The 6,779-nt window shown below is 43.6% G+C and overlaps 1 long non-coding RNA gene across 1 annotated transcript in view; it reads left to right on the top strand.

Annotated features, from left to right (window-relative positions):
• LOC126516017 (uncharacterized) overlaps positions 1-6,779 on the top strand; it is a 64,986-nt gene that overhangs the window by 14,031 nt on the left and 44,176 nt on the right. The window contains exon 2 of the long non-coding RNA XR_007595987.1: positions 5,804-5,875. This is a non-coding gene — a long non-coding RNA (uncharacterized lncRNA). The remainder of the gene's footprint in view (positions 1-5,803; positions 5,876-6,779) is intronic.

The following is a 6,779-nucleotide window of genomic DNA, read 5'->3' as shown; positions in this document are numbered from 1 at the left end:
CTCTCTCTCTCTCTCTCTCTCTCTCTCTCTCTCTCTCTCTCTCTCTCTCTCTCTCTCTCTCTCTCTCTCTCTCTCTCTCTCTCTCTCTCTCTCTCTGTCGGGGGTGGGTCCTCACTATGTAATTCGGTTTGGCCTTAAACTGCAGATCAGAAGGTCTCCTTGCTCCACGAACAAATGTCACAGCAGCGACATCTAGTGGACAAAAGGCGCAGCATGCAATCTCTGGCTTGTGAGGAATCCAGGCTTGGGGGTGAGGAGACCCCTGGCTTCTCTTTTTACTTAACATTTACTTTAAACTTATTGCTGTAGACAGGATCTTGTACACTGTAAAGATTTGTCGCTCGTATTGCTTTAATAAAATGCTGATTGGCCAGTATTGGTTTAATAAAACACTGGTCAGTAGCCAGGCAGGAAGTATAGGTGGAACAACAAGACTAGGAGGATTCTGGGAAGAGGGAAGGCAGAGAGTCAGTTACCACCCAGACACAGAGGAAGCAAGATGAGAAGGCTGCACTGAGAAAAAGGCACCAAGCCACGTGGCTAAACATAGATAAGAATTATGTGCTAATTTAAATTGTAAGAGCTAGTTAATAATAAGTCTGAGCTAAGAGTTTATAATTAATATCAGCCTCTGTGTATTTTTTCTGGAACTGAATGACTGTGGGACCAGGGAAGACAGAAGCTGGGGTGGAAGAGTGACCAGAGTTACTCCCAGGTAGATACACTCCCTGTCTTAAGAGCTATGGAGTATCAATTCTGTTTAGAAGAAGGGCCACTGATTTTTAAAAAAGAAAAAAAAAGTTTTTCTAAGAAGGTAGTTTATAGGCATCAACAGACTGCCAAAGTGGGGAAAAGGTTAAAAATGTTTGGAAGTACCTTGGATATGGTACAGTAAAATGGGAAAGTGTCTACTATGCAGACTTGAGTTGTGGTTCCTGGTGCCCACATACAAAACAAAAACAAAAACCAGGCACGGTATCCTTTGTTTGGAACCTCATCCCTGGAAACAGAGGCAGGAGGATCCCTGGGGCCCAGCTAGTTTAGTTTAACCAATGAGCTCTACATTCACTAAGAGATGCTATCTCAAATAAGATGGAGGGGCAGGAGAGATGGCTGGGAGCTGCGGGTAAGATACTTCACTGCACAAGTATGAGGACCTGAGTTCAGATCCCAGCACCCACAGAAAAAGCCTGATGTAGCCATATGTAATCCCAGACAGAGATTGGGACAGAGATGGGGGGTGGTGGAGGGTGGTTCCGTGTCACTGGGGTTTGCTGACTGCTGGCCTCACTCTAGGCTCGGTGAGAGATGTCCTGTCTTAAGAAAGGATAAGGTAGATAGAGCGGGACACCCAACGTTTTCTACTGAACCTTCGTGCATGCACCTGCACACATACAGGCACACACAACAGGTACACACATATGCATACATGACACATACACACATGCACATACAACACATAAACACATGCACATACAACAATACACACATACACAATAAAACCATAAGATGGAAAGCAATAGAGGAAGACACTTGATACTGACTTCTGGTCTCCACACATATGCACACACACCTACATAAACATGCACACACACACACCCCACACACATGCATGCATGCACGCACACAGAGGCATGTGTGTGTGTGTCTGAAGGTTTCATAAATGCTTGGAGGCCCACGGTCAACTCAGTCAGAGCCCAAGACCAAGGTCCCACCTGGCTCTGTTCTCCACAAATCATTCCCTTCCAGAAACCATCCAGGAGGCATCGCAACCACTAGGCTTTGTGTGTGTGTGTGTGTGTGTGAATAACTCAAGATGATTTCATTCTTAATTTGCAATGTTACAACTCTGCACAGTCATAAAATTCTCATGTCAGCCTGCAGGCTTTTCAACGCAGAGGCGGCTTCTTCAGTGAAGATCCGTTCACGGGCACTAAAAACAAATGGATGAATTAAAGAGAACTGTGTCTAGTTCCACGGGCTTTTCATCTCAGCTGCTCCTATTCAGGAGAATGAGGCAGGAAAATCAAAAGTTCAAAGTCAAAAGTCGGAGCCTGGAGGGGTGGCTCAGCAGTTAAAAGAGGAAAGGAAGCCGCAGACATCAAATTCAGGTGCCAGCAGGGGGTGCCAGAGACTCACTCTCAAACCTTCGGCTGCCCCAAGCTCTCAGTACCCATCTCCTAGTGCGTGGTCCTCTGGCCCCGAGACGAGTCTCTAGAAAGGAGGACTGAGCACTTTCCCTTCATTTTACACTGCATCATAGTCCTTGGTACCCTCCACACTGCACCCGACTTCGGGACTAGACCCAGCTTCGGGTCACGTGCTCTGCTTTGCGGCTGGTGGGGCTTAGATGGCTGCGGTTGAAAATAACATGAATGTCCAATAGGGGGAGCCGGTGAGCAGGCAGATGTCTGCCGAGCCAGGGAGGGAAATTGTCTTTCTCAGGTTTCTTTCTCCTTCATTTTCTTCCCCTTTTCCTCTTCCCTTCTCTGTTTATCCCCTCCTCTCCTCCCATCTCCTCTCCCGTCTCTTTTCTTCTCTTCCTCTGCTCCCTTCCTCTCCCCTTCCTCTTTTCCTCCAGTGTTAGGGGCAGACTTCAAAGCCTGAACTCACTCTGCAGCCAAGGTTGTTGTTGTTGTTGTTGTTGTTCTCCTCCTCCTCCTCCTCCTCCTCCTCCTCCTCCTCCTCCTCCTCCTCCTCCTCCTCCTCGTCCTCCTCCTCCTCCTCCTCCTCCTCTTCCTTCTTCTTCTCTTGTTAGCTTCTTTAAAATTGGGCATATATGCCTGCCTATGTCTGGGTACATGCACATGAATGCAGGTGTGCTCAGAGGCCAGAGCCATCAAATGCCCTAAAGCTGGAGTCCCAAGCAGTTGTGAGCCATTCAAAGTGAGACCTAGGAAAGGAGCTTACATCCTCTGCAGGGTTCTTGACGGCTGAAAATTCCCTGTCTTCTCCTGCCTTGCCCTCCTGAGTAGGAGTGACTGAGATTAAAAGCCTATGGAAGTAGACACAGCTCTTTGTAGATTTACTTATTCATCTTTAGCCTCTGGGAACTGAAGTTCTCTGGAAAGGCCACCTCTGTATTGTATATCCTGCAGATGACTGTCTGCTGAGAGATGACTGACTTGGGATTGGAGAGAGTTGGAATATTGCAAATCAAAACCCCAAATCATCTTCCGCTATCCTTACTCCTCGCGGTAGCTGTGTATTACTGACCTCTGTAGTTATATGTATTATTTAATTATGCAGGTATTCTATCTGTCCTAACGTCTCCTTGATGAGATCAGGAAACAGAGACTGCTCAGGCAGTGCAGTGCCCCCATCAGCAGACTTGAAGAATGTCCCGCTTCTTTGTTTCCCCCAAGCACCTGGCAGAGGCTGTATTTCCTACTGACTGCCTTGGGAAGAGGCACCTGGATCAACCGGTTTAATCCACCTCCCCCCCCCCACCCCGCCCTATACTGCTTTGCATTTATTTTGATGCTGGCTGTTGGCTTGCTGTATATTGCTTTTATCATGGTTAGGTATGTTCCTTCTATTCCTGATCTCTCCAAGACTTTCATCATGAGAAAGGGATGTTGGATTTTGTCAAAGGCTTTTTCAGCATCTACTAAGATAATCATGGTTTTTTTTTCTTTCAGTTTGTTTATATGGTGGTTTACATTGTCAGATTTTCCTGTGTTGGACCATCCCTGCATCTCGGGGGTGAAGCCTACTTGATCATGGTGGATGGTTTTCTTTTATGTGCTCTTGGATTCAGTTTGCCAGGTTTTTATTGAGTATTTTTGCATCAATGTTCGTGAAGGAGATTAGTGTGTAATTCTCTTTCTTTGAGTCGTTTGGGTATAAGGGTAACCGTAACCTCATAAAAAGAATTGGCAATGTTTCTTCTGTTTCTGTTGAAGAGTATTGGTATTCTTTGAAATTCTGGTAGAATTCTATGCTGAAACCACCTGGCCCTGGGCTTTTCTGGTTGGGAGGTTTTTAGTGACTACTCCTACTTCCTTAGGGGTTATAGGTCTATTTAAATTGTTTACCTGGTCTTGATTTAATTTTGGTATTGTTTATGTCTTGTAGACTTTCCAATTTTGTGCAGAACAGATTTTTGAAGTATGACCTAAAGATTCTCTGGATTTCCTCAGTGTCTGTTATGTTCCCTCCTTTCATTTCTGATTTTGTTGTGTTGTTTTTTCAAAGTTTTTTTTGTTTTTGTTTTTTGTTTTTCGATACAGGGTTTCTCTGTAGTTTTGGAGCCTATCCTGGCACTAGCTCTTGTAGACCAGGCTGGCCTTGAACTCACAGAGATCTGCCTACCTCTGCCTCCCAAGTGCTGGGATTAAAGGCTTGTGCCATCACTGCCCGGCTTATTTCAAAGATTTCTTTATTATGTATACAGTGTTCTGTCTGCAGGCCAAAGGAGGGCACCAGATCTCATCCCCTTATAGATGATTACTGGGAATTGAACTTGGGACCTTTGAAAGAGCAACCAGTGCTCTTAACCTCTGAGCCATCTGTCCAGGCTGGGGATATAGCTTACTTAGTTGGTAGAGTGTTTGCCTAGCATGTACAGGGCTCTGGGATTTATCCCCAGTGTTGCATAAAACTGGGTATGATGGAACACATCTGATTTTGCTAATTTCAGTATTTTTTTTCCTCTGCCCTTTGGTTAGTTTAGATAAGGGTTTGTCTATCTTGTTGATTTTCTCAGAGAACCAGTTCCTTTTTTCCTTGATTCTTTGTAGTGTTTGTTTCTATTCGATTGATTTCAGCCCTGAGTTTGATTATTTCCTTCCATCTACTCCTCCTGGGTGAGTTTGCTTCTTTTTGTTCTAGAGCGTTCAGGTGTGCTGTTAAGTCACTAGTGTGAGATATCTCCACTTTCTTTATGCCGGCACTTAGTGTTTGGTGGGAAGCGAAACCTCAGCTCCCAGGCACCTCCTTTATACAAGGAGTCTGGAATGTTTGGTGGAAAGTTCCAAGCCCCCCTCCCCTGGGAGTTGCTACAGTTCAGACTCCACCTCCAAGAAAGCTGGCCAAATGGTGACCCTCCCCAGGGAGATTCAAGACTACGCCCATGGGCTATTTAAGCTGCCCCCCCCCCAACAAATATGTGGTCTTCTGGTTTTCCTTCCCCCACCTTCCTATTTTCCTGGAGAGTGCTGGCATCTGTTAAACCTGGGCTTCTTCTAATTTGATTTGATTTGGATTATTGCATTGGAGGAGAGGTTTGTTGGGCTGAAAAAAACTTAACATTTAGTGCTATGACCGTTCCTCTTAGCACTGCGTTCATAGTTCCCATAAACTTAGGTATGTTGTGAATTCATTTTCATTGAATTCTAGGAAGTCTTTCATTTCTTTCTTATTTCTTCCTTGACCCAGTTGGGAGTTGTTCAGTGTCCATGGGTTTGTAGACTTTCTGTAGTTTGTGTTATTGTTGAATTCTAACTTTAACCCATGGTGATCTGATAAGATACAGAGGGTTGTTCCAATTTCTTTTTCTTTTTTTTTTTTTTTTTTTGTATCTGTTGAGATCTGCTCTGTGACAGAGTCTGCGGTCAGTTTTAGAGAAGGTTCCATGAGGTGCTGAGAAGAAGGTATATTCTTTTGTGTTGAGGTGAAACGTTCCGTAGATGTCTCTTGAGTCCATTTGAGTCATAACATCTGTTAGTTCCCTTATTTCTCTGTTAAGTTTCTGTCTGGCAGATTCTTCCATTGGTGAGAGTGAGGTGTTGAAGTCTCCCACTATTTGTGTATGGGGTTTGATGTGTGATCAAATTTTAGCCATGTTTTTTTTTTTTTGCAGATGTGGGTGCCATTTGTATTTGTGGCATAAATGTTCAGAATCAAGACTTCATCTTGATGGACTTTTCCTGTGGTAAATATGAAATGTTCTTTTCCATCGCTTCTGATTAATTTTAGTTTGAAGTCTGTTTTGTTAAATATTAGGATAGCTATACCCGCTTGCTTCTTAGGTTCATTTGGTTGGAAAATCTTTTCGCAACCCTTTACTTTATGTTCGCCTTTGAGGTTGAAGTGTGTTTCTTTTATGCATCAGAAGGATGGATCCTGTTTTTGTATCCATTCCGTTAGCCGTATCTTTTTTTTTAATTTTATTTATTTATTATGTATATAATATTCTGTCTGTGTGTATGCCTGAAGGCCAGAAGAGGACGCCAGACCCCTATTACAGATGGTTGTGAGCCACCATGTGGTTGCTGGGAATTGAACTCAGAACCTTTGGAAGAACAGGCAATGCTCTTTACCTCTGAGCTATCTCTCCAGCCCTAGCCGTATCTTTTTATAGGCAAATTGAGTCTGTTGATATTAAGAGATATTAATGACCAGTGGTTGTTGATCCTTGTTATTTTTTTTGTTTTGTTTTGTTGGTGACGGTGGTAGTATGTGTGTGTTTCCCTTCTTTGGGTTTGCTGGTGTGAGATTATCTATTGCCTGTGTTTTCATGGGAAGCTAACTAACTTCCTTGGATTGGAGTTTTCCTTCTAGTACTTTCTGGAGGGTTGGATTTTTGAATAGGTATTGTTTAAATCTGGTTTTTCATGGAATATCTTGTTTTCTCTGGCTATGATGATTGAAAGTTTTGTTGGCTGTAGTAGTGTGGGATGGCATCTGTGGTCCCTTAGTGTATGCAAAATGTCTGTCCAGGACATACTGGCCTTTAGAGTCTCCATTGAGAAGTTGGGTGTGATTCTGCCTTCATATGTTACTTGGCTATTTTGTTTTTGATTATTATGTGGCAAGAGTACTTTTTTTTTTTTTTT

The sequence above is a fragment of the Alexandromys fortis genome, unplaced genomic scaffold (assembly GCF_014885135.2).
Source record: "Alexandromys fortis isolate MF-2015 unplaced genomic scaffold, M_Fortis_MF-2015_v1.1 scaffold_151, whole genome shotgun sequence".
Taxonomy (NCBI): Eukaryota; Metazoa; Chordata; class Mammalia; order Rodentia; family Cricetidae; genus Alexandromys; species Alexandromys fortis.
This window is presented reverse-complemented; position numbering and strand designations above follow the sequence as displayed.